This window comes from Agelaius phoeniceus, chromosome 13 (genome assembly GCF_051311805.1).
Source record: "Agelaius phoeniceus isolate bAgePho1 chromosome 13, bAgePho1.hap1, whole genome shotgun sequence".
Lineage (NCBI taxonomy): Eukaryota > Metazoa > Chordata > Aves > Passeriformes > Icteridae > Agelaius > Agelaius phoeniceus.
In genome coordinates, this window is record NC_135277.1 from 5,800,817 (window position 1) to 5,828,206 (window position 27,390).

Sequence of the window (27,390 nt, forward strand, 5' to 3'; positions counted from 1 at the left end):
CCATAAATTCCTTCTCTTGACTCTACTTTCAACCTAACCTCATAAGCCAACTCTCAGTCCTGCTCATGTCAAGCACAGACAGCTGAAGAAGCAGAGCCACACATTCTCTCCCCACATCACTCCCCCCCATTCCAGGATTTTGGCATGGAGATTTTTTTCCAATTACCATTTATATATTTATCGTTGCTAAATTTTGGCAGGTTTTGTGGGGTTTGGGTTTTCTTTTTTGGTTTTGTTGTCTTGCTTCCTTTTTTTTATCCTTATCTGGAACTTGTTGTCTTAAGTACCACTTTAGCTGCTGCCTGAGAGGGCCATTTGAATATGCAAGTTCCCAAAGCCAACTCCCTATTTTGCAGGTCACTCAGCCAAGTTTTGGCCATAAACCCAAGTCCCTGCATGGTTGGGTTATTCTCCCCTTTTCTGCTCCTCTCTCAAAGCACTTCCCAGATGAGAAGAGAAGCTTATCCAGGAGATCTTTCCATGAGGTCTCTCCACCCAGCTCTTCCCTCCAGCTAGGGCCTACTGCAGTCTGGTGCCAAAACCAGCAAGATGCAGCATGTGTGGAAGTACTGTTTATTTTCTAGGGGAATAACTGCAACCTGTCTCCTCACTTCCACCCTCCTAAAGGCTACAGACATCCCAAGCACCCCCTCGTGCCTTTCCAACTGCACTGAACTCTGCTGGAGGAGCCCACAAGAGAGTTCTGGGGATGGATGCACACAAGAAGAGCTGGAGTCCACTGAGAATATCTTCAGGGAACTGAAAATTTGATTTTTGTAGTGAACTCTTTAGGAAACAACTATCTAGCATTCACCCATGGCTACGTCAAAAGACAGATGGCCCATACAAGAACGGCAGAACATTTTCTCTGTGAACATTTATGCTGTAAAGCCTTGGCTGTTTATTGTAGAGGTTAATGAAGCTGTGAAGAGAACATGGTCTTGCGGAGATTATTGCTTCTGGGCAGCACAGAGCACCAGCCATTCTTAATCCAAACGAAAGGCATGACAGATAGACCAATTAAAAGTGTTTCCAAACAAGCTCTGAGACACAGGGCAGCTGTAACGTGACTATTTTTTCTAATACCCCTATCCTACAAGCACTATCTAATTGCAGTGCCTAGTAGCCTCTGAATTCAGCACCCTTAAAAAGATTTGCAGTGCATTGCTTGTAAATCAACCCAGTCCATTCATGTGATCCAGGCTCATACAGAAGCCAAAAAATCCCCATCAGAGCAAATTTGCTGCTTTTTTATTTATTTCTTGCCTCAGCAGCCAAAGATTATTTCTGTTGTCTGAGAAAAGCACAAGTATTCAGAAAAGTGCTGCTTATCCAGTCCCCTTGGTAGCTCAATATTTTTCTTAAACCATCACAAAAGCTTTTTATCCTGCAGAGAGAGTCCACATGCATTCATGGCTGTTCACATATATACACACTGCTTGGGAAACTCTCCCATAAATGCTTTGATATAATATCATACAATCATAAAATTCTCTCTGAGGGAGAAGTTTTGTTCTCAGGCATGTAGTCTGCCTTAGTCTGTCTGGATGCATAGAAAATCCATAAAGGAGAGGGACCAGATACAACCTCTATTTATAATAACAATTTTGGGTTTATGGTTAAGCAAGCAGAGAAAAGAAAAAAGAAATAAAAGTTTTTCCTTCTTAAATCTTCAGTAGTCATTCATATTCCTTTACAAATCCTTTACAAGAGGAGTAGAACAGGCACCTTTAGGACTCAGCAGAATAGGGGCCTCTACTAGATGCAGAAATTGGAGCCATGCCTGAAACTACGTCATTCCCACCATCCCAGAATTACAGACTAAACTCACTAAACAGGTGTTGGTCAGTGAAAGGCAGGAAACTGCATTCTCACCCTTGCTGTGGATTCTACCTACTATTGGTGGACACTTAAGCACAATAAAATGCTTCCAACTTTTGGCTGGCTTTTTTTTTTCTTGACTGTTCATTGTTTTGCATCTATTTTTCAATAATGGGCTGCTCCAGATCTCAGTGGAGAAGCAGAGCAGAGCTCAACATTCCTACTTTCCAACAGATATTAGCACCAAAGTACCAAAAGAGGAACAGACCAAGGAGGAGTTCCTGATCCTGCATGACCACACCTGAAAACCTGCAGGAAGGACTTGAGCCCAGGGGGAACAGGCTTCAAGTGAAGGGAAATCTGTGCCTTGGAACTTGTCTCAGACTCCATCAGTGTCCTTGAATCCAAATCCTGGGACTCTTTCACTGGTCAGGATGTTCATCAGTGACATCAGGATATCACTGAGTCTGTCACTGGAATGTGCCTCTGTTCACCTCAGCTCCTCTATTTATCTGTGCTGCTGCCACTCATTCAGGTGTCAGTGTGCAGGAACAGGACTGACACAAACTGCAGAGTTACCATTTTCTTATAAAAGAGTCTTTCTCGAGCTGTGCTTTACTTCAACATTCCTTCAGAGTGGCCTCAAATGATTGTGTTTTGCCACAGACTGGGAGACACTGCTAGGGGAATATCAAGAATGTGGAATTTAAACACCTTGTCTCCTCAATTCACAGATTAACCAGTCACAGAAAAATAAAACTGTAACCCAAAACTCCCTAATCTCATATTCCATTAATAGAATAACCAAGACCATCATTTGAGGAAGCTCCAAAGACAAAAGCTTGCTGGCTCTAGGGGTATTATTTCAATGAGAAAAATGAATAGATATATAGAGAAAACTAAATAAATACATACAGCATTGTATTTATTTTACAGGGATATTTTTTCAAGGAAAAAAATACCTTTTCTGGAGAGCATGTTGTTTTAGAGGTAGATTTTTCCATGAAAATATATTCCCTCCTTTCTTCCTGGCTCTTCTCCTCAGATTTTCTGGTTTTCTTTGCCCAAAGGTGTTGGCTCCTTTTCTCTGGCTTGGCCCTCTATGGGTTTCAAGATTATTCCAAGTTGTTTTTACACAGCCTTCTGGATCACGTTAGGAAAAGGTGCTTTAAAAACATGTTAAAATAATGTTATTTTTAAACAGAGTTCAGGACTGACAAAGGCACTGGGCTGACTGATGATCCAATTTGTTTCCATTAGGAATACATTACCAGTGGGCCAGTCAAAAAGCATGTAGAAAATGTTTATTGACATTTCCATGTAAATATCTGTCATTAGCTCTTCTTTAACACAACCAGGCTCCAAACCACGTGTAGTTTTTAGCTCCTTCTCATTGAAGCAGCCATTTACTCTGCACCTTGCAGGTGTGTGGAGGAGCACCAAGGCCAGAGCCAAGCAGGGGAGGCTGTGCATGAGCTGCCAAGGAGCCCATTCCATTCCTTCCTGCACCAGGGCTGGGAGAAAACTGGAGCAAAGACCCTCAGAAGAGTTTCCACACACACCTCTGTGCTTTGGCCAAACTCATTGGGTGAGGTTTTACTGAAACAGGAGCTGGATCATGACGGGAGGTCAAGTAAAGGATGAATTTGTGCCCGGCTGCCTCATGCTCAGGGCACAGCTTCACCTGCTTAGCCTCACACAGTTAAGCCATAATCAAATCTTGGCAAGACAGGTTCAGGCATGAACACACAGAGCAGGAGGAAATCCATCCACAAAGAGGGCAAGTGCAAGCAAACAGAACAGCCCTCACCAAAGCAATGCCAAAATATCAACAGAATTCTGCCCAAACCATCCTTGGGTGCTCCTGAAAGCAAACTTGTTCTGCCATGGGTTTGGGCAGAGAGCAGCTCTCATGGCTCACAGCTGGGATGTCCCATCAGCTGTGACTTCAGCTGGGTTCCAGAGACAAAAAAGACTCAAGATTCCCTGAAAGCCAAATCCCAGAAGGAGTTGGGCAGGTTTCATACACACACACAAAATAGCCACAGCAGGACAAGGCCTGCTCTTGGCCTTCAGCTCATCCCTGCAGCAGAGAGAAAAGCACAGAAAGCCCCTTCACACCCCTGGCTTTCTCAAGGGTGTGTTTGTTCCTGATTTGACTCCTCTCCTTTCAGAGTACACAAACCTGAGCTTCCTGCCTGGCTGTGTGCTCAGTGTGTGTCACTGTGCCTTCATTGTTGTGAATTGTTTGCTAATTTCTGGGCAGCAGCCCCACTTTCCACACCACTGGGATTATGTAAAGGGGGCAGGGATGATGCAGAGCCTTTGGTCATTCACCTCTCAACAGGGGAGCTCATTGATTTAACTACAAAAGTTCACACTGTGCTGAGAGCTCTGAATTTCTCCATACCACAACTTCAAACTTTTATAAACATTACTATCAGCATTGCTATTAAAACACAGTTTCTGCTCTCAGAAGAGGAGAAATCTGTCCTAACACAATAAACTACTGATTGTTTTGAAAGCTGGAGTTGAACAATATAGCACTGCTAGCCCTAGGACAAAACTCAGAGACCTAATAGTCTCTGAATTTCACATGCCTCATACTGAGAAAAAAAAATACACTTTTTCAAATAAAACTGGTCATTTTTTAGAAAACAATTTACAAAGATACCAACACAGAGGGTAAGATTCATGCCATGTGCTGAAAAACTGGCTTCTTGATATTTCCTGAAGTCTCTTCCACTTCCTGATCCAAACTCCATCAGTTCCAGTTCCATCAGAAGAGATCCCCATCTCTCTCATTAAGGGGAAGCCATTGCCATGGCTAGCTCTAAAATGGAGCCTATATGGTAAAAAAGGGTTCTGAATCTACCTAGAGAGCATTCAGAATCAGCACTTCAAAGGAAGGAACAACAACATATTCAACTACACTAAACCCAGAAAAAAAGTAATCTCACTCCAACAAAATTCCTTTGCATTGTTTCAGCAATTTTAAAAGAGAGTAAAAAATTAAATAATGCAATTTTTTAAAATATTAAAAACTACTTGGGTTATTTTTGAGTGCATTTGCCCCATCACATCCAAGGTGCAGCTCCCCTTGCTGTTCACAGAGCACAGAATCCCACACTGTCCACGCAGGGCTCAGCCAGCTGAGGACTCCTTTTGGGCTCAGAGGCAGCTGTACTGCCAGAATCTCACACAATGCTTAGCAAGAAAACTTATTCCAGCGAATCAGTGCATCTGACAAACAGGAAAAGGGTCACAGCTCTGAGAAATGGGTTCCCAGTGCATTCCCTTCACACACACAACCTTGCTCTCCCCAGCTGAACAGCTGGGAGCCAGCTGAAATATAAGAACCTCTCCCCTCCAGACTGGGCTCTCTATCTGGGGTTTAAGACAATTACACAGTTATTTGGTGTAAGAAAAGTCAGTCAAGGGGGAGACAAATTGTTTTATTTCTCACCCAGCTACATAATAGATTTCTAGGAGTGCTAACCCATCTGTCTTCCCACTATTTTACTTTCATTATAAGGTTGGGAATGGGAAGTCATTTTTCACAAGAAGGATCTTTAACTGGTAAGAAATTAAACTGCCCAAACTGGAGTGTCCTGCAGAATGGAACATCTATTATCTGGGGCCCATGGCTTAGGTTGCACCTTATTTATCATCACAGCAGGTCCTGCTCCAAACCCAGCCTCGCTCACCAAGCTCCCAAGACACAAAGATGGTTGAAAGACGTGTGACAATGAGACAAAAAGGTCCAAAAATCCAAAACCTCATTTTAAAGTAAGGCAGTAGAGGATCCAAACTGAGCAGCTGTGCTGAGAGAAACAGGACTGTCTCCCAGAGCAACCCATCCTCCCAAACTGAGTGGGCAGATCTGTCTTTCACCATCCCCAGCCTCTCCACCTCAGCACATCCTCCACTCCACTGCTGCTGCCAAGCTCCTGTCCTGTCAGGAATAAACAACACATGGGCATCATCCCTTGTGATCAGTCCCAGGCAGATCAAAGCTTCCACCACCACTTTCCTGCCCCAGCATGATGGCACATTTCACCATGCTGACTGTCCCCATCACTGGTGAATGTCCCAGGCCCTCAGAGGACCTGAACTGGAATGGGCCTGGCAGCTCCTGCAGTGCAAAGGGCAGAATTATCCAAAATGCACAACTTAATCTTCCCTAATTCTCCTTCTGGGGCTGCCCAGAAGGGACGTGACACCGTTACATTTTTGCTCCTGGCATGTAGGGAGCATTTCACTTTTTCTTGGCAATTTATCTATCTTTATTTATTTATTTTACTGCCTGTTACAGCAGGCAGCTGAGCTGTGCTTCATCCTCTCAGATGTTTAAAGCATGAGGTGGCTGCAGTGGGTGTTCCTCATGGGTAACCCTTGCTGCCATAATGTTGTGCAGATCCCTGCACTCTGCTCCTGGTTGAAATAGAAAATTAGATTCTTAGGAAAAACAAACACATGAGGTATAAGCAACGTTTCCCTGTGAGGATATTGCCACTGTAACCAATTTGTTCTAATAGCAAACTTCAACCACTGGTAAAAGCTGCAAAAATAATAATGATTTTTAAAACCACCCTCTTCAGCTGCTACCTGTGAGTATTTTGGGGTTTTTTACCCTTATAGGCAGTCTTCTGTTATGCTTTCAGATAGATAGCTCTGGTTTATTGATTTTCTTCAAAAAGTTGATGTTAGTAATAATCTCAGATTTCTCACTAGGGGATGAAATTTTAAGACTCATCCTTGTCACTTCCATTTTTTTACTGCTACAGCTTCCTTGAAAGAGGAGGAAAGCACTTCATCTACGTGTTCCAGGGGCAAACATATTTCCAGCACCTCTTTGCTTGCATGTCATGCAAGCACATCTACCCTCTCACCCACCACAGATCTCTTCTCTTCCAGTCTCAGCTGAACACCCTGAAGAACCCAGTGGTCCAGGGCTGCTTCCTTTGCTGTTCAGCAGGAGTTCCAGTAACTGCCATCTACTATTTATGAGACTAAGGCTATAAATTAATTGCTTCTAAACACTATCATTGCAATCACCAAGAGTCCTTGTAAGCAATTATATGGATTTTAGAGCCCATGAAAGAATAAAAAAGCCTACAAGTCGAACCTTTTTGCACCAAAAGTTTGCTTCTTTCTTTTTTCATAGGCAAAATAATCCCAGAGAGAAACAGGCTGAATTATTGTGACCTTTCTGCCTCCCAACTTTTTAATTAGTAGAATTGCACAGTTCTGGCTTAAAATACTGTCACCCTGAGACTATGGTGATTGACTTTGACTTTACTGAACATGAAAGGTGTATTTACTATATAAATTGCAGGTCTGTGCTCTTCTGAACGACACTTGCATTCATCTGAATGTCACACATCAGACCACCTTATAAACATGTTATTTAAGACTCTCAGTATGCCAGAAAGAAAAGGCAAAGGTTGAAAACCTTCTCTACTGCAATTGTTTCAATTGCTGTCTTCATCCTCTATTTTACATCACGAAAAACTGGAAATTACAGAGCACCAAAGACTCAGGAGCAGAGTGCAGGGCTGTGAGAACAAAAAAAGTAATCAAGATAAAAACCAGGATATCTATTGTCAGGAAAACCTGTCTTAGAGTAATGAGGAGAATTGTTTTCACAGCCCAAAGACTAACTTCCGAGAACAAATCTCTGTTCAAATAAATTCACTGCTTTGTACAAAGGTTCATAGGTTACACACCTGCACACACCATGACAGCTTCCCTTTCAAAAGGTGCCTCAAATATGAGTCCAACACACTGCTCAGTAAAACAAGAGGCAGGTCTTGGCTTTGAGCTATGACAACCTTTTGTTAAAAACCTTTTCACATGTTAGTGCCCTGCTGAGAGAAGTAAATACCCAAGCACAGAGTTGAACACAATGAAGTTTCCTCAATATTTCTATTTTTCACTCTGTCACCTTTTGGCCATTAAAATCAGTGTATACACACAAACAACTTGAATAAAACCCACAGGTGCAAAGCTCTGTTTCCAACCCCCCTGCCATGGGTGCCACCAGACCAGGCTGCTCCAAGCCCCATCCAACCTGGCCCTGAACACTTCCAGGGATGAGGCATCCACAGCTCCTTTGGTGTTGCAAGTGTCTATCTAAGCTGTAAAAGGAATGAATGTTCTTCAGGCAATGCTGCTGGGTTCACTGAGAGACTTAACTCAGAAACATTTCTCACGCTGTCTCTGGTGCTCAGGCCAGCTTTGAGTTAGTTCATATATCTGCCAAAGCACAGGTATTGCCTTTGCTGGGGGGACTCATAAAATTCATTACCAGGACCTTGAGGATTTATTAGAATTTCTTTCATAAGGTCAAATCAATCAGAGAGATTTGTGTGAGTTTCATTGAGCAGCACTGGGGGTGTTGTGGCCCTGGCTCAGCTCCCCTTGCTAACACAACAGAAACCCAGTATCTGATCTTCCTAAAGGAACTGAGTCATGGTTTCAAAAACCCCATCCAAGCTTTACTGCTCACACCTGCACCGAGCACTCAGAGGTGTGTTCTGCACACATACCTTTGCCATCTCCTCAGCATCTTACTCAACACACATTTCCCAAAAGTACCCAGCTGGCACCAGCACGTTCCTTTGGAAGCCAGACCACGCTGCCATGTGGAATCACTCCAGGGAAGACAACTTTTATCTGCTGAGAGCCTGACCTAGATGTACCTGCTTAACTTTGGGCACCCTATAACTCTGTGTCTTCATTTGCAACAGCCTGATCTGTTAATTACATCCAACCTGCTAGGAAAACTCATTTTTAGTTCTTTCCCTCTAAGTGCATAATCAGGTCTTTGCCTCTGCTGTGTATAGGGATGGGTGGAGTAGAAGGAAGACTGAAAGAGGGGATGTATTTTTTTTTTAATTTTTTAAAGAGGTGTGATGTGATTTTTATTGTATGACTATTCACCTGCTTTCTGTGACCTCCTAAGCATATTTAAGAGGGAATTTGACACTGCGACCGAACATGAGGCTGGGGGAGAAGTCAGCTAACAAAAACCACATGTGCTCAAGCATTTTGCTTTGCCTTGCTAATATTGAAGAGATTTGTTTTGCTCGGTAAAGCACTTGAATTTCAGCTCAGTCCTGCAGGGAAAAAGCTAATCCTCAAGTTATGGCAAAGCAGGCAGTTGATATGGGGAAGGAAGGAGGGGGCCAGAGAACCAGGGGAAGGAGAAAGGAAGGATTCAGCATTTTAGCCTGACCTGACTCCAGGTTCACACGAGAAGAGGTGAAGCTGCAGCTGTCATGCCGAAGGGAAACGCAGTCATTTATAAACCCAAGGAAGTCTCCTGGGAAAGAGAAGTAACATTAAAAAAAAAAAAAGAAAAAGCATTCCTCAAGACTAGAGCTAAGGGCAGGTTTTTCCCACCGTGTGAGAGAGCCAGTGCAACCAGACCAAACTCTGGCACCACTCTCAGAGCAGTTCTGGCCAAGCTTCCTCCCTGCCCCAGCAGGGGCAGATGCCATCAGCCTTTTCCACATCATCTCTCCAGAAGGCCTCCTCCAGTGTGAGGAGCTCCACCATCAAAGCACACGAATCCATCCCTTTGCTGATGTACAAAAGATCTCATGGGAACAGCTACTGTCCAAAGTGGCTGAGAAAAAAACCCCAAATTACATCTCAACTCTCCTTCCCTCCCCCCATCCTGAATATCACTTTTGCTCAAGGTTTGGCTCATATCTTCTTTTGGTGAGCATGTGAAGATTCCCTGTGCAGCTGAATGGGGAGTAACCACTATGAATATGCATGATCTGATATTGGTATCTCTTTAGGTATTTCAGCACATCTCAGAGGTAAGAGAGAGAAGCAAGACTGAGTACTCATGAGGTTAACTTCCACTGCAAACAGCAAATCATTCAGAAAAGTGTTTGATCAACACAGAGATAGAAGACTGTACAGCAAACTGGTCTGTGACCTATAGGGCAGAACAACTCAAATTGCAAGAGGGGCTCATGGGGAAGGAGGAAAAAAATACAGCCAGCAGGATTCCCAGGCTAAAATAAAAACTACAGCTGCCAGCTGGTTTGTTCACATCGAATATCCAAACTGGGCTTTCTGGTTTCTCTAAAACTCATTTTGTGAGGAAAAATAAAATCGGGATAAAAATAAAATTCCTTTCTTATGGCATCTACTCGGGTTCATGGTTTCTGTGACCTGCCACTGAGAAAGATGTGATGGGAACACTCCTCCTTGTGCTAAGTGCTCTGGCAGCGAGTGCTTAGCCTGGCAGGGGAGCCCAGGGTTTCACCAAAGGGCAAATTATATCCTGCTAATTGAACCAGCATCGTTTTAGAGTCTCCCCATGAGCCTGTCAGGTTTGTGCATGGGCAACTGTGAAGATCTTAATGGACCTGGGAGGCTGAATCAAATAGAAGGACCAGGCAAGAGCAGAGAAAATGGGGCACAGCAGGAGGGTATCAAATCCTTTCGGGTTAATAACGCACCTTCCCGGGATGGGAAGCAGATGCCCAGAACTCGGGGCTGTGTTAGTTAATTACCATACATGAGAAAAACCCAGCAAGGCTCCCAGCACACACAAAGCTTTGGCAGAGAGAAAGGAGGGGCAGGGGAAAGAATCCAGCCCTCCCCCAGCAGTGCAATTAATACATTTGCTGCAGCTTTGTGTCACGTTCCCTCAGCACCACTCAGCTCCAGTTGTCAGCATCTGTCTGGAACGAGCTGCATGGAGAGGCAAAGGATAAGATTTCAGGAAAGGCTGGACTCCTCTGCTCAGGGATTTGTCCCATATAAATTGCCTGTCAGCTACAGCTGAAGTACAGTGTTGGCTGCTCTTCTCCTGGTGAGTAATAACAGGACTTTGCTGAACACAGAGGTACCTGATTTCCATGGAAACCAAAGTTTAGCTCTGCTCTGATGACTAAAATGCAGCTTACTTCCTTGTGAGAGGAGGTACCAAGGATGAAACACAAAAGGGGACTTGAAGGAGTATCTCTGCTTTTGCTCCTGGATCATCTCTGGTCTGCAAGAGCACAGAGCAGAAATGCAGAACAGCAACACCTGAGCATTGCTAAAAACCCTGACAAAATCAAGTATGTGCACAAAGACACAATTCCTTTTTCTGAGCCTGAGGAACCGGAGCAGAAAAAACAGATAAAAAGGAATTCTTTATTGTCCCAGATGTACTCAGTAAAGGATCTGAGGCCCAGAGAAGCTAAATAACTTGCCTGAGATGAAATAAAGGGTTGGAAGGTGGATCTAGCATATAAATCCACATGTTATTTGAGCCTGTTCAGTACTCTGACCCTGCTTTCTTTCTCATATGGTAACTCATAAATAGGCTTGGGTGTATACCTCATAACACCATTTATTACATACATACATCTTCCAGCATAGGCAACCCAGCTCCTTGTGGGATTTGAATTTTGTCTTTAATTGGCAGGCCTGTTTGTGGAACCAACAGGTGCATTAGAAGCGAGCACAAAATATGTGCTGCAAACCACGTTGTGAGAGACTAAGCCAGGGAGCAAACACAAAACCATCCAGCACCATCCAGCCCCTCCAGATGGCCAGGAGCCCTGGGAGGAGCTCCATGCCCTCCCAGCCAGCAGCCTGGGATGCCCTCAGGCTGCCCACACAGGCTCTGAGGAGGGCTTGACTCATTGCACCATCTTTTCCTTACCTCTCACACCTCTTCTCATCACTGCTTAATCCCAGTGAGTGAGTAGCAGGGCTCTCATACTCGATTCACTCTGCACACAAGAAAAAAAACATGCCAGGAGGAAAAAGCAAGAGTTGTGGCTGATGTGGAGTATCCCCATCACTGGCCAAACATCGTTCCCGACTCCTTTCTCCTTTCTGGTTGGTTTGTATGAGGGCAAGGAGCATCTGATGCTACCACTCCGTGCAGACCCACCTATACCTCAGAAGATGCAGGTTTGTGATAGGGACTGGAGAGGAAATTGTCTTTTAATATCTTCCTCCAGCTCATTTTGTTTCTGCTACCTAGTGCAAAAATCCCTTTAAAGGAAGAGCCACATTAAAACAGCTGAAAATTTCCTTTGTCCTCATCTCACTGAAATTATTTTTTCTTTTTAAAATTTGCTACAAACAAAGAGAATGGTTCAAATGGAAAGAAATTTTCTCTATTTTGATTTTAAAAAAAAAATTCATGGAAAATTTTGGGCCAAAGAAAGGGCGACATCTTCAAACTATGCACGAGACTGATATCTTCTCTTACCAGCCCCAGATGGGAGTGATGCCTACAGGAGTGTTTAAAATTAGTCTGTGTAACAGGACTGCTGCTACTGTTGATGCAGTCCTATAGCCAAATTTATTTCACTCTCAGTATGATTTTCCAGATGTTCAGCCAAGATCTGTCTCTTTGTGTCATTGTTAAGTGTGCCTGTACCTCCATACCACTCAGTGCCTCCCTCCTGGGAGTTTTTACCTCAATAACATATAGTTTATTTATTACTGTGACTCTTCTCACAAATTTAATCGTGGCAGTAGGTGAAAAGGGTTGGGACAGGAAGATAAAGCTCATCATGTGTATCTTAAGCCTCACCTCTCTCTCCAACAGAGAGCTACTTTCTCATCTGAAGACTAAAGATCCCCCGTCTGACACAGCAGCTTTTCAACAATCCCAGGAGGCAAAACAACATTGCATGAAACCTGGGACTACATCCCACTCCAAAGGACAAAATGACACACTCTAACAGGATTTACCCTGTGCAGGACTCAAGTCAATCGTTTTTCCCTTGAAAACAAGCTGCAAATAATTGGATAAGCAGTCTCCTATTTCCAGGGTATAGACCAACATACTTGGAGTTGCTCCAGCTCTGCTGCTGTGATAAACTCAGTTTATATTCTCCCTTCTGCACACACAGCTCACAAAGAAAAATTGGATTGCTAAAAGCAAAGCAAAGGTAAACACCAGTTTTGGAAGTTGGCCTTGTGCTATCCAGGATTCCTCCCCACTTAGAAGAGGAGCCACCAAATGTTGGTTGATTTTTAGTACACATTCTTCTCTTTGCTGAAACATCCAACTGCTGTTCAGGAAGGCCCAATTATGAAAAGAAAACCTGCCCCAAAAATATCCAGTAAATGCACACAGAGACCATTTTACAGTGGCCCCAGGTCAGTCACACCTCCCCAGGATGGAATCATCCCCAGCTGTGTTATGGTTGTCCCAGTCACACTGCTGGTCCCAGTCACACAACAAACTCCTCGAGGCTTGAATCCCATCTGAGTTTGTGCAGATGCCAGAAGGTTTCTCACATTCAGCAAACTGTTTCCCTTGGGCAGAAGCCTGGCCACACTCTTTATCCACCACTGCAGCCCCCAGGGTTGGTTCTTTTGGGGTGGGCACCATTGTCTGTCCCCAGGGGCCCTTCATATTGACAAATACTCATTCAGTCCACCAGGCCAGTCTTCCTACACTGGCTTTCAAGGGGGCCCTAAGACAAGGATGACAAAAAGAATATTATCCAACAATTCCCAGTCTTCCAAACATTCAAACCCTTTCTTGAACAAATCTTGGATTTTTTTTCCCCTGACTCAATTAGAAAGCTGTACTCATTTTTTCCCTGCCTTTAGCATCTCCCTTTGGTTTCTCCTTCCAAGGTAAGTTGCAGCATGAGCTGGCAGCCCCTCCTAACAGGAAAAAGAGCACACTCTGTGATCTTAGAGGGGTTTGGACTTGTGATTTACTCTGAACACGGCTATGGAGAAGCTCTCTCCAGGTGGGTTGTGCTGGACAGAGATGCTCTCTAAAATAGGGAGGACAGCGGGTATTTAAAGTGCTTAAAGCCATAGGATGGCACCAACCAGCTGGTCAAACAACCCAGTGATGAGGCACCAAGAGAGGTTTGCAGCAAAAGTGGAAGTCTCCTTGCTGAATTTTGGGAACAACTGCAAATATAGTTATGCCTCAAATGCCTCCATCAGCACACTGAAGCAGTTTTTTTTTTAATTTCTGGCTTTCTGAGAGGAATGCAGCTGGCTTTGGCTCCTCTGCTCTGCCTGCTGGGCGAGGAACCTGAAGAGGAGCTAAACCCAGCCCCAGAGCTGCCTTCTGTTGGAGCAGGCTGCATGCCCCATGGAAATCATCCCTGCCAGTCTGCCCCAAAGTTGTCTTCCAAGGTCCATACACACAGAAAAACTCAGGGAAGGTGCCTCAGTCTAGCCAGGCTGTTCTGGATGCCTTTAAGTTCTCTGTGAAGCCCTCAGGGCAGTGGTAGCCCAAGGATTCTCCAGCAAATGGGACCCTTTTATGGGAAAGTCTAGACTTCCTAATGACCTTGGAAAAGCAGCCAAGTGCTCCTCCACCCAGCCAGTGCTGCCTGCAGGCTGCTGTCTCTGTCCCACTGCCTGGGGAACCCTTCTCCTCCCACTGCTTCATATTCTGCAGCTGCTTTTGCTCTTCAATGCGACAAATCACTTTTTTCACAGACTTTCCTCCCCTGATAGTCCTTATCTCCGTGGTTAACACCATAATTCCATATCTCCATCACCAAACAGGTACCCTTAGAGGTAACACACTTCATGCTGTTGACTAAACACACTTATTTTCTTTTAAAAAAAATAAATTCAAGTAACTAATACATTTCCTGACTCGTTTCTATGTGCACCTTGCAACATTTCCTCTTTGCCAATGTTAGCTACTCAGCCAGCACAGCTTCCACTACTGCTCCCCTCCTCACACAGGCCAACTCCCACCACTCAGCAAGTGGGTTTTATTCCCATCTTACCTCCTCAGCAGCACACCAGACCAGTTTTCTCAGCTCCAACAGGAAAACTAAAATAACTAGAATGCAAAAAACCCCTTTGCAACCTTCCCCTCGGCACCCTTGACCTTTCCTTCCCTATACACAGGCTTCTAGCACAAACCACAGAGAGCAGAACCATAGGATGGTTTGGGTTGGAAGGAACCTTAGAGATCATCTCATTCCAGCCCTCTGCTCTGGGCAGGGACACCTTTTTCTAGAGCAGCACCTGGAGGAGCTGTGGCTGGTCCCTCTGCCACGTACAGGACACGTCCTCACACAAACCCCTCTGCCCCAAGGGGTCCTGACCCAACCCCTAAGGAGGGGGAAGCTCTCCCTGCTCTGTGAGCTGCAAACCCTCACACACACCCTCCCTGCACCTTGAAACCTGCTGAATGGCTCAGTTCAGCCCAGGAGCAGAGTGTTTGACTTCAGCAGAATTTAATCAAAGAGGCACAAGTTTCTTTGGCTGCCCCGGCGCTGACGCACGGCTCTCTTGCATTATGCTCCCTAATGAGGGCCACCTGAAGCCCAAAACTGTGTCTGAGCACAACACAGAGCTCTCTTTTCATCATGGGCTAACAGGAAAAAAAAAATAATAATAATACTCTGAGTATTTCTTGCTCACAGATAAACTTGGCCATGGCACTAAGGAAATTAAAGCAAATAGAGCCAGTCTGTCAACTGGAACGCTCTGCCTGCTGCCTGCCCTGGCTGTTACTTTACATGGGTCTTAAATTAAATGTCAAATAGTGTTTGGCACAAGAGCCTTGTGACTGCCCTTAGAGAAAATCTGACACCTTTGCTAACTGTTTCCCACTGCTTGGCGAGGGCTAGGGCAAGTACAGACTGTCTTACTGCTCTCTATTTTTTTTCCTTTATTTTTCTCCACCAAGAATGCATGAAAATAAAGAAATTTCTTGTGTTTATTCAAAGTGACTGCAAGGAGTTCAGTGCTAAGTGACATCAGGTACAATTTGGGGTGTTTAATTTCATTTGCCTTCCTGGCACTTCCACCCCAGTTAAGCTGACACAGCAAACATCCACCAGTGCTTTCTCATCTCTACCTGTTCCACTTTCAGTACTTTTGACTGAGTTTTAGCATCTTTTAGCAAACAAAAGCCTAACAACTCTACAGGTAAGGTCACCCTGTCACCTTGCAGTGCCAATACCCCTGTGCCACCCTGGTGAGCCACAACTTTTAGCAGCACCTGGAGGTTCCTTCCTGCAGCATCCCCAGGAGATAATCCACGCTCAGCACACTGGAGACCTCCCAGGAACTGGCATTCCCTAACACCAGATTAGAACTGGGCCCCGAGACAGCAGTTGGGCTATTATAAGGAAACAGCAATGACAACTGAGCCACAGCAACTCTCCATGAGCACACACAGAGCCAGAGGGAGATGGAAATGGGATTGCACCCAGCTGAGACCACCCAGGCTGCCTGCACCATGCCAGTCTTTGTGCAGGGCTGAGTCTGTCCCCTCCTGCCATTCTCTGCTCAATCCAAGCAAACCTATCCAAGTGCAAGGGTGCAGAATTCCCTCTGTCCCATCAGGAATTATTGAGGAACAGAGAGTGTTTATAGCAGGACTACAGTTCATGGAAGCAGAGCACCTGCCATGAAAGGACAAAAGCAAAACAAAGTTGTCATTAAGTGTCTGGATCTTGCTGCCTCCTGTTTGTCTCTTCCACCAGAAATGTGCTTTCCTTCAGGGTCTGGAAGGTTCTGCTGTGTCTCTGGATGACAAAGAGCTAACTGCCAATGGCCACAGATTATGTAAGTGTATACACAAATCTTAAATTCAGCTGAAGACCGAGTGCACTGTTCCTCACAGACACCTGGAATCCAGTTTGGGTTCACACACACTTCATCTCCACCCTGCTGCTTTAATCCCTGCAGAAAGTTCCTGGCAGCATCAGTGAGGGTTTCAGCTCTGCCTCTGTGCTCTGGGAAGCTCACACTGAGCTCAGAGTGCTGCTGCAAGGGCTGTGAGAAGATGAGCCTTTCCCATGGACTTGTTACTATTCCATGTCTGCACCCAGCTGGAGCTCAGGAGCTGCAGAGAGGAAAAACAGGAACCAATATATTTATTGTTTTAACCCCTCACCTCCCAGGAAAAAAAAAAAAAGGGAAAAAATAGAAGAAGCCTGTGGGTTGAGGTGAATTCCAGGCAAAGGCTGAAGGGATGTGAAGGGGAGGTGGTGAGTGGAATATATGAGGAAACAAGAGAACCAAGAATAGGTATTTTCTACTGTATTCCAATTAAACTGTACTATTCTGGATCCTGCATTGATGACACTGGCAGGCAGAACTCATACAGTGATGATGGTACTGAGTCTGTCCTGAATTTGTCCCTGCCCCTGTGGAAGTAGGAAAGATTGCTGGGGATGGGGAGCACAAGGGGCTCCTCCTCTTCTGTGGAAACTCCTTCACTGAGACAAAACCGTGCAAAGCTGGTGCCAGTCAGAGCTCAGTTCAAGGGATGTGAGGAGCTGAAAGTGCCTGAAGGCAAAAGCATAAAAATGGCTCCAAACTCTGCACTCACCTGCAGCAGGGAGGGCTGAGCTCTTGAACTGAGCTGAAATACATTTGTGTAGTCAGCAGAGCCTTTCATCTCAGCAACTTGGCTGATGTGCACAGTGTTAAGTAGTACACACTCCAAATCACACGCCCGATGCAGAAGAATTAAGTGACAATTACCCAAAGGTTCCCCAGCACGCTCCTGGAGCTGATGAGGGAGCACTCACTGGTAGACACCCCCCACTTGCCAGCACCTCCCTATCGAGGGCAATCTCAAAACCCATTTCTTCTGCTCAGCAGTTTTTTGCTGTTACAGAGAGATGGCACAGGATCACCAAGCAGCACAGTGACAGCTGACTGGAAACACAGTAGGAAATAAGTATTTTCTTCTTCCTTTTTTTTTTTTTTCCTCCCCCAGGCAGCCTGTAGCTCTCTGTGATATTCTCTGCTGATGGGTCAAGCAGAGCAGGAAAGACCCTCAGTACTTCCTATGCAAAGGGAAGCCTAGTGGGATAAAAGAGATGCTCCTCTTTTCCTCATCCTTACCTCTCCCACCTTATTTTCCAACACATAACTCCTTGGTTTGAATGAACTCCTGAACTGCTGCAAGGCTCTGCTTAATTTCCTACATGCCCCCGAGGCCTCCCAGGGCTTAAAAGAAAAAAAACACCTTTGGAAATGATCAAGTATAGTGCAGGGGAACTTCCATCCTATGAAGTGCAGTTATTTGTAAACTGCTGTGCAATCAAAGCGCTGCCTGGGCACAGCAGGAGTGAGGGAAGGCTGCCATGGGCTGTGCCTGCTACAGTCACTCTCCTCAGCAGCTGACTGAGCTGCTAGCACTGGCTTGTGTCCCCCTAATGGGAGAGAACAGCCTCATCAAGAATTGGGTTAGAGGTGTGGGAGTGCAGTATATATATATATATATATATATATATATATAGTATGTAGCCCACCCTCCTCACTGCAGTTGCCTCTCTCCATGGAAAAAATCCTCTTAACTCCAGATGTTTTGCTCAACCAAGTGACAGACGCTGCTGTGAGACACTTCACCTCCAAAAAAAAAAATCAGTTTCCATCCAAAATGCAATGCAGGAATGGGAAAGACCCCTCCAGCACCATCCCCTGCAAGCCCCACTGCCCCAGGACCTACAGAAAACACAGCAGTTTTCATCCCACGTTTCCTCAACAGCAGTGAGTGGTGCTGCACAGGCAGAGGGTCATCACTGGAATGCAAGTGTGGGCAGAGGAAAGTTTGGAAAGGAAAAAAAGTGCTTCTCCTGCCATCAACACTGTATCTGACAGGAGAGGAAAACAGGAAGAAGGATGCCAGCTGTTTTGATAGCTGTTCTCGGTCTAATGTTTCCTCCAAGGTAAATATACTCTCCTAAAGGAACAAGATCATAATGGGCCTGTGAAAATTTGCCTCTCAAAGCACTAGAAAACCCAAAGCACTGTACCACTCAGCCAGGAAAGGAAGGCAAAGATAAAAAATGCTGCTTGAGGGCTACAATATATTAAGACCTGACAGGAGAAGAGACATCCCACACAGCCAGAGAAGTCATTGGAAGAAGAGCCAACAACAATTACTGAGGTGATGTCTCAGTCTGTGAGAGAGGACTAGAGAAAAGCCTGGAGAGCGAGCTGACTCCTATTTTGCAAGCAAGACCTCAGCCCTGATCGTGTTTCACTTGCTCCACGGGACAGTTGGCAGCCCACAGCTGGACAAGACTGGCAGAGCTCCACCAGCATTCATCCAGCTGTGCCCACTGGCTCTGGCAGCCAGGAGCCTGACCATGGGGACTGCAGGCATTTACTGCTGTGCAGGGCCAGCCCTTCACCACTGCAACAACAGAGCACCTCAGAATGCACATTCTCCCCCTAGCACCTATGGGCAGCAGAGGATTTAACTGGAAAATGCTAATCCCTTTTAATAAGATGACCTTTATGGTCTGTACTTTGCTAGTTTTAATGAGCCCGCCTGCAAGGGTTGATTGATTTACTTGCCTGGTGCTCTTAGACTCAAATTTATTATAATTAAGTTGTTAGTTAAAGAAGTTTGCCTTGCTCACCATGCCTGGGACCTCAGGTCATTATTATTAGACTCTCACATGCATCACCCCCATCATTCTGCATCTAGAAATTAATGAGAGATTGGCAACACAGCTCCCCTCCCCTCCACCTCAGCCCTGCCATGGTTACTTTGGCAGCAGAGGGGCATGAGCAAATGGAAAGGCAGGCTGGAATATGGGTTTCTATGCAAAAGCAAAGAGCCTGACTCACAAAACCACTTGGAGCAGAGCGAGCAGAGGTGAGGGCAGCCCTCCAGCTGCAGGCACTGCTGCTCTCACAGCACTTGGGGGCAAGGAGCTGATGGTGAAGGTGCACAGAGCCTGGGCAGATTTCTGCATGCTGGATGAGGGAGGAGGACTGGAGAGCCATGCTCTTATTTACCTTATCAGTAAAACAGCTGTTTCCCCCTGCCCTTGTCTAGAGAATAAAGGGGCATTATACTCTCAGTGCAGTAAAGGGGCCGCGCTCGCAGGATTACATCACATCACCACCAGAGCCAGGGACCAAGCTCAGGAAGCCAAGGATTCAGCTCAGGAAGAGGCAGCAACAATTGCTGAGGTGATGTCTGCAAGGTACAGACCTGGGGAAGACACAGGACAGAGATTGCTCTTGTTTTGTGGGCTCCACCAGAGGCCAAGGGCTGGCAAACCCAAAGCTGCTCATGCCTTGCTGCACTCCAGGGATGCAGGGCCAGAGTCTGCGTCCATCAGGGAGCACCTACTGTGTGTCCCAACCCTACTCTGAGCCACAAAATGCCTTCATTTCCCCACTGGCACTGTGCTTCTTTCACAAAGCACACAGATGCATGAGCTTAGTGCTGCTGGGCTCAGCCTGGAGCTCCCTTGCTATTGAGGGTGTGTGACACCCAGATTATGAATTCCTTTGGACACACACTGTATTTCTGCTGCTCTGTTTGGAGTATCCCTACCCTAGTGCAAGCTTAATCAGTGATTAGATTTCTCAGCCATTACAGCAAGCAAATAACAAGATTTCATTGTTGGGAAATAATAATAAATAATTTTCCAGAGACATTTACCCATCTTCCAACCTGGCCAGACACAAAGCAGCTCCAAAAGTGAAGTTGTGTAAGTGGATTATGCAGTGCCCTCTGCAAGGCAATAAATTCTGCTCGAGTTAACTCTGGCCACGTGGTGTTTGGCCAGGTCAGCTCACAGCAGGTCAGCTCAGAGCTTGGGTCCAGAGAGCTCTTGCTGGGAGGAACAGGCTGGGCAAACCCTCAGAGCACACTTTGAAGGTGGATTAAGCCAAGCCACAAAGGGGTTTGCACCGTTCACCCTATGGGAGTCTGTTGAAGGAAGAGGACAGAATATACATGAAGTGTGTGCCAACTTCACTGTCTGACAGCTCCAGCAGGAGTCATCTGGCTCACTATCACCAAAACATCTGGTTCTGCCTAGAGAAGAGGATACATCAGCATATTTTGACATGGAACTACCAGCGACAATGTCACCATACCCAGTATCATCCAGAGAATGAGAGGACCCTTGAAAGCAGGCAGAACTCAAGGAGCAGAGCAGCCAGACCAAACTGCTCAATAAAACTCCTGAAGGAACCATATCTGTGAAATTGCCTGCAAAGGTGAGAATCTCAGGAAAAAGCCCAAGCAGAAGTCCCTTGGTGTGCTTTTGGTTTGGACACCCTTCTCTGAATGAAGCAGTCAAGATCTCAATCCCTCTTCTAATCTAGTCATGGGGCTACATAACCCTTTTTCTGACCCTAAGCAAGGCAATGTTTTAATGAGATACTCTGGGCCATGGTAAGTCTGCAGACATGTTTATGCACCCTTGGTGAGGAGACAGAAATGATGGGAATGAGTCATGACAGGTGATGGAATGATTCAGCCATCCATCCACCAGCTTTCCATGAACTCTATCACTTCTGACTGCAATAAATTGCCCATATAAAAATAATGGGCTGTTAAATTCCAGGGCATCTCTCAAAGTCAGAGACTCCTATTTCTAGGATGGTATTTTCAATAAGCAGATTTATTTGAGAATTGGAAAAAAAACGCTCCCTGGCACATTTAAGCCCAGTGCAAGAACTAGTGCTGCTATTTAATTAATTAGATTTTAGCTTTATGGACTCCCAAGTTAGCCCAGCTCAGAGCAGGGAGAGAAATACAGAGAGCCACAGAAATGTGTTGCCAATGAGGTGAAGTTCATAATCAGGCTTAACTATCACATGTGTTAATGGCTGGAAAAGCTGTAACTGTTAGTTCATTTCAGTGCTTTATGAGATGTATTTACATGTTAATGACTATGACAAGTACAGGAATCTCTCTGAAAATTAAAACATTCCTGTAGAGAGATAGTGAGGTCCAACAAGGCTGAAGATGTGTTAAGGCCAGCAAAGTCATCAGAAAAATATGAAGAAACGTGTTACAGTCACTTATGTGATGAATATTCTGGATTTCAGTAGCTTTTATGGATGTCTCCCCTGATTCAGGATGAGATTTTGTGAGCATGCTATAAAAAAGTAGTCATGAGTTATTAAATTTATCCTGACTAGTTATGAAGGACTGTGAATGACAATCAAGAGAAGGTACTGGCCCAAAATTTTTTGGAGTCAAGGAGGACTCATGCACTTTTCAAGGGAAGAAGAAAATCTCCTTGGTGTTTAAAAATGACAAAATAAAATCCAGACCTATGGCAGGTGGTGCTCCAAAATCTTCTACACCACACTGGGTGGATGTTTTTCAAGCCCTCTGTCGTGATGCCCCAGCCAAACTCTAAGTGGTTGCCCACTTTCTAACTCAGGTCAGCTCCTCGTTTTCCTGCCAGGAAAAGCCATCCAGTAGTGCTGCTGTATTTCCTTTAACAGCATGTCCTGCCCAAGATAAAACAGCAGAACGTGGTGCAGCTCAGTGCCTCCTTTAATGGCTTCAGTACCCCTCACTCACCAAGTTCACTGAGGACGTGTCTGTCCAACATCTCTCAAAGCACCTTAAAATCTCTCAGCTTATCTCAGGGTAGAGTTTAGTCCTTACAGTTATTTTCTGGGTGAAAACTTTCCATTTCAGGAGTGGCTTTCCCCTGAAGATCCATCTACCTGCTGTCCTCACCATCCACCATTGTCATTTTCAGGTTCAGGTCCAATTCAGCAGCAGAGATTTTCTGTTGGTTCCACCACTGATGCAAAGGCAAACTTTATCTGCAGCAATGCTTGATTTCCATTCTGGAATACAGATCCCTCTGCAAGCCTGAACCATCCTTCTTTATAAGATATTTTCAAAGCACACTTGAAATCCCTTTAATCTTACCCTGCTCTGAAATAAAGTCCATGATGTCTTTCCCTGCCTATCTGAAAAGCAGCCTCGCCAAGAGAGTCCGCGTGAGTCTCCCACAACACATGTAACTGAATTATGCTTTCAGAAAGTTGCTGTATTGATCTCTCTACTGATAAAAGAAGGCATGTTAAAAGACATTTTTTACTGCTGACATGACTGCACAATAAGCAGAATAGGATAAAAAACCTGTTCTTCCTTGCTAGCAGACAAAGAGAATCCCTGGACTACTCTCACAATGGAGAAAAGCAGATCCTAATGTAAAACCAATGCATTAATCATGTTTGATTAGGTAAACAGCAACCATGCTACTGTGGTGGCCACGTGTCATTTGTAATATAGACTCTCTGGTCTGGTTAAATGAAAACTAAATTGGGCTAAACAGCTAACTCCACTGTCTGCTTTCAGGCAGATCCAAGGGGGGAAATTCTGCTAAAGGCACTTGTTTATCTTTCCATCCTAGCTGAAGTTAGTTTATATATTTGTGTTTACACATAGCTAGGCATGTACATTAATGATGGGCTGTGTTGATTAAAACGTGGGGTTGAGCTGACCAACAAAATAAGCATGGGGAGAGGAGGGCAGGGTTGGATCCCAGCCCAGGAAGATCTGTGAAGATCTCCCTTGTGCAAAATAGAGATTGTGCCAACTTTGTGGTCAGCTCAACCATACTCTGCCTTTAATCAAAGCATTTATTTCAAATTCCCCTGACACCTTGAGCTGCCCAATTACAGCTCCAGCTTTGACAGATCAGACAGACTCAGTATCTAAAGCTAACCCAAGCCAGATCCAAACCCAAGGTGTTTCTCAGCCCATGGGCACATTCATCCAGCTTTTTCCCCATCACCCCCATGCCCACAGCACCCAGCAGAGCAGTGGATCCCAGTGCACACTCGGGAGCACCAGACATCCCACCTGCCTCTCCAGCTTCCCACCCTGGCACCCAGGCTTTGGCTCAGGGCTGCCACACATTCTCCCACTGAGAATTCCAGCCTTGGGGCAATGCCAGGGACTCCAGTCCACTGAGGCCAGTGGAAATTTTCCTTTTGGCTTGAAGGAGTCTCCTAATCCACAGGGATGGAGGTGGGAAAAGAAGCCAAGCTGGAGAGATGCTGACCAACACAGGACCTTCTCTTCTTCCAGAAGCAGCTGCCAGTCCTTCAGAGACTCACTCATGCCCAGCTTCTCTTTCTCTATTACTCCATCATTTTTTCCTCCCCATCTATACTGTCAAGTAAAAGCTTATAATTTTTAATTCAAAGCCTAAAGAATTATTCCAGATAAAAATGTTTACTTCCCTATTAAAAAAAAAGGGAACTCTGGAAGACAGACCATTGTTATAATAGAAGATGGAGCTATTAATATTCCAATAAATTCACTTTCCCTTGAAAATATCTACCCTTTTTCTCTATTTTGACATTTGAGCATCATCTTTGGCAGAAAAGGGAAAATGCTGCTGTTCTAATTAGGAATTAAATTGTGACTTCTGTACTCTGATGTAGATAATTACAGATCTAGCAGAAAATTATGAATCAAGAACCCACAGTGTAATAGATGAACGGAGGAAAAGCCTTTCTTCAGAAGCTGGAGGATTTTGTATGCACACATACTGATCTTGATTATTTCTGCTGCAGTGAAGGGAATCCACACTGCCCAACCTGCACAGCAGTTTAGCTAAAGAAATCACTTTCAGCTTCAAAACCATCTGAGCAGAACAACAATCATCATATAAATAAATAAACCTCTTGAGGCAAAAGCTATCCCAGTTTTAGCATCATTGATAGAGAATTTCAGCCTCTCTAATTTTCCACCCTCAATTGCAGGTTTCTGGCAATTTCTCTCATTTTCCTGTGCATTCAGTTAAAGATGCCTTGAGATAAAGTGCAAGATTTCTGTGGAGCATTTGCTCAGCTCCCCCCCCTAGCATCACCCTGGGAAAGGAGCTCTGCTATCAGGCTGAGAGAAAGTCAATAGCTGACAGCAAGGAAATAATCTGAGCCATTGATCCTCACTTCAGCCTTCAGAGTCAATACAAACCAAAGGGAAGACACATGCTTATAAACACACACAAAAGGGAGTGAATATATTAACTCCCAGCGTGCTGCAAAGACTGGGAATGGCTAATGTGATTAATGAGCACAAGAAGCACTGAAAAAGGCACATCCAGAGAATGAAGGAGCTGCATAACAAGTCACTAAGAACGTATTCCAAAAGGCAAGAGTCAGAGAACAAAATATTCTTCCATAAAGGTCAGATTTTCTATTTGAATGTCTAAATCCCTATGCATAGGATATAAGAATAATTGTCTATGTACCCTCAGAGATGGCCTATTTCATGTCTGCCTAGGGGCAAAGGTGGCAAAAAGTCAATTTTGACTGATACTCATCCCCTGAGAAAAGCTGAAGTCTCTTACCAAGTCCCTCACCAAAAAACATTCAAAAGAAAAGAGTTCAGCACTAAGAAGGGATGTTATTGCACATTTAAGCTTGCCAAGGATGCCCTGATCCTTGGAAACAGATTTTTCCTGGAAAACAACTACATCACTCAAAACAATGTGACTCACTTTTAAAGTTATTCTTCATTCTATCATCAAACTCATCTTTTACAACTCTGTTTTGCAGATTGGTATCTAATCCAATAGCGAGGCCTTTATTTTTCATAGACCTCATTTCTCTATCAGATTTTCACATAGAATTTCAGTGTGCCATCAGAAGATGAACTACAACACTGAGACTATTAACTATATGAAATAGTCTCCATAATTAATTCACAGAGCACTCTGAAAATGAAGAGTCTCAAGGATGTATTATGGTCAGACAAAAACCACTACCACAGAAGAGTTTGACAAGAATAAGGCAATGTTGATGAGGTAACACTCTGCCTAGATACACTCGTATTTACTGAGAAATAACAACATTTATAATTACTGGAATGATACAAAACATGCTAAAATCACATCTATAAACCTGATATGCCCAATTATCAGACACACAGTGTCAGGATCCTGCACTGAGTTTCATGGTCAGACATAGCTCATAGAACCCTGTGTTCTGCTCTTTTTCTTCTTAACCCCAGATTCCCCCCTCCAGGACAGTCTCTAGTGGCTGCACATTGCCAGAGAAATCTGGACACAGACTTTCTTTTGGAGCAGAGATTCAATTAAATCCCACCTTCCAAAATGCTCTGTGCACTCATCTGTGTGCACCTCACCTGTGCTACAAATAACACCTGAAACTGGGAAAGATCTTGAGTGATATTCTTGGCAGCATTAATCACACTGCATTATTGACATCAACTTGTATTATACTGATCTACACCATCTGGTCCCAAATTTAATTTGCTTTTCACTGCTGACTTGCCAGGGGTTTACTTTCAATATTTTCCTGAGCTAGTGGAATGAGAAAAGACTGGTCTGCTTCAATTTTAATTTGTAGTCCGGCCGCCTCCTGTCAGCTTCACTTCTGCCATTCCTGCCCAGCAGAAAGTTGCAGTATTTCTTATGCCAACAAGCCTTACTTCTCCCAATTAAAAGGAAAGTAATGCTAAAAACAACATGCCAGACCCCCATATTGTGTTTGAGGGAGGAGGATAACATCCCAAAAGTCTGAGCTGGGACACAACTTCCATGCCCCCAACCTTGGCAGCTGTGGGTTGTGCTTGACTTGGACTGTGCTGAGTTCTCTCTATGACACTGATGTCATCTGATGCACCCTTCAACACCCTATTTCTGTTTGAGGGTGAACCTTTGGAGCAGGTTGGCCATCCAGGCATCAAGGATCCATTTCTGAATTGATTCCCCATTAATCCACCCCTGAAATGGTCTCTAGCAGCAGCACAGTTCCCTCCCTGTTCATTTTCCAGTTATTTCAGATCTCTGAGTGCAGCACTGGTTGATGGACTCCCAAATTAATGCCTGCCAGTTTATCAGCCCTGGGGAAATTCTATCCATTTTCTGCTGAATGCAACAGTTTTGAAAATGGTTTGTGTGAAATATTACTATCCCTTACACGTAAAGTAATAGGATTAGGTCTTTCTATGCATATCTGAAGAGATTATAAAATAGTTAAAATACATTAACTCCATTTCCTTCAGCATTTTTTACCAAAAAAACCAGTACACCTTCTATTTACAGATTTTATAATTGCTAAATCCAAAAGTAGACCTGTTTTTCAAGGCTAACTCAACCTCCTTCTTATGAGTCTCCATCTTCCTTTGGCTGCACTTATGTGAGATGACAAGTTTATGATCCTCAGTGCATTCCAATTCTCCTTCTCTGGGATATTATTAGCCCCTTTGTTACAGAGTCTTTCCTGTCAAAATGAGCTCATAAGAGTTTGAGCAAACTGGATCATCTTTATTCAAGTGAGTTAAAAAATCAGGAACAGCCCCACGAGGGGCTCTGTGGAAAATAGCAGGGGATAGACACATCTTCAGCTCACAGACTCTGGCAGAAAGACATAGAAAATGGGGTGGTTTCAGAGCACAAAACAGTTTTGTGGGGGTCTTGGAGCATGATTCACCTCCCAGTTCCACCTTCTGCTTGCAGGGGATCTGCATGGAATTCTTTTCCATTCCATCACAGCCTCCCAAGCCAACCTCTGCTCCCACCAGCCCATCCTCACAGCAAAACTCATTTAAAGAATGGTAGGAAAGGACATGCCCACATGACCCTTAAAACTCCCCAAGACTGGGAAGGGATATTAAACCTGGCCCATTTTCAACAAGCCGGTTCTCCCACCCACTGCTGGGGTGATGCTGTGCAGGCAACACAAGCCATGAGCAACCCCTTCTGAATCCAAATAAAAGCAGGAGATGAAATCAGGGGCTGTGAAATCCTGCCTGAGGGACCACCTCTCTCCAAAAGAGCATTTTCAGGCATTTCAACATGACTGGGCTCCTTGGCT